Raw genomic sequence first — 1592 nt, forward strand, 5'->3', positions numbered from 1 at the left:
CCGTCCGTCCGTCCGTCCGTCCGTCCGTCCGTCCGTCCGTCCGTCCGTCCGTCCGTCCGTCCGTCCGTCCGTCCAATTCAATTCAATTCAATTCAATTCAAAAATACTTTATTAATCCCAAAATGGAAATTATTTGTTGTTGTAAGAGATGTTATAGATGCTGATGCTGTAGACAGGAAGGATCTCTTGTAAAGGTCCATCTCACAGTGGATCCTAAGAAACTGGCTGCAGATGTTGTCCGATCCGTCCACCCAGACTTGGCTGGCCTTTCGGTTCGAGAAGGGGTTATTTGGTTGGCTCCCCCGGGCTGTAGGACCGCCCGAATGCCGGGCAGAACTCCTCCCAGCACGATGGCCACTCCTCCCAGCAGTCCGCCGAGCTCCTCGTCGCTGCGGACAACCAACTGTAGGTGCCGAGGGACGATCCTGTCCTTCCGCTGTCATGAGCCGTGTTTCCTGCTAGTTTGAGGATCTCAGTGATCAGGCACTCAAGCACAGCTGGTAGGTAGATGAGAATGCATCCACAGAACATCCTTTCAACTCATTTGAGATTTGAGGCTGTAGTTGAGATATTATTTGAGCTTTTGAGATGTTAATCAGCTGCTGTTGGTTGTAGAAAACTGCCTTGTTGCCATGGTTACATATCACAACAAATGTCCAAAACTACAAAAAAGTTTCAGTAAAAATCCTTCCAGCTGCACAGCATCTGATACCAGAGGAAACAATCATCCAGAAAATGTGATTTACATCCAGAAAAAGAGGAAATAAAGTTTCCAAAAGCAAAATCTCAGAATGAAAGTAACAGAGCTGCTCCAACATGCAGCCACCTTCAGCGGCACAATTCTAGAACTCATATATATATATATATATATATATATATATATATATATATATTTAGTTGCAGTTGTTCAAAGTAGCTTTTTTAGATCAAGTAGATGAAAATTAATGGAATCACTGAAGTTTGACGATACAACAAATAAAGATTGCCCATATACACCTTTCTTACACCACGACTGGCTTTTCTACCAGCTTGAATTCTCCGAGGCATGGACCTAAAAGTATTTCTCATCAATCTGGCTCCAGTTGTCTCTTATTGATTGTTTTCTTCAATTTCCAGCAAAGATTTCCAGCTGGATTTAGTTCTGGACTATTTGCAGGCCATGCCATTGACATAATTCGTCTTTACTGAAGGAAAGTTGTCACCTCCTTTGCCCGATGGCAAGATGCACTCTCGTCTTGAATAATAAAGTCACCTCCAAACATCTTTTCAACTTTTGGACAAAATTACAATGTAGACTTTGGCACGCAGACTCTCCCACTGGTACATTTTCATTTTAAAATCACTTCTTGGTCTGCTGCCTTCATACATCTCCTCCTACATGTCTCTGCGTGAGTGCAGCTCCAGCGTGCGCTCTCAGGACATTATTACCTGCAGTGTTCCCTCAGTGACATCTGTTAAGTTCCTGGAAAAAAAACCCCAATGCAGACATGTTCCTGTTTTAAATTTTCTACACCGCCTTCTTATCTGTTTTTTTTGCTACTTTTTTCCTTTTGACTGTCCGTTTGGTTGCCATTTTATTTTAACTTGTAATA

The sequence above is a fragment of the Nematolebias whitei genome, chromosome 15, assembly GCF_014905685.2.
Source record: "Nematolebias whitei isolate Nwh7 chromosome 15, NemWhi1, whole genome shotgun sequence".
Classification (NCBI taxonomy): domain Eukaryota; kingdom Metazoa; phylum Chordata; class Actinopteri; order Cyprinodontiformes; family Rivulidae; genus Nematolebias; species Nematolebias whitei.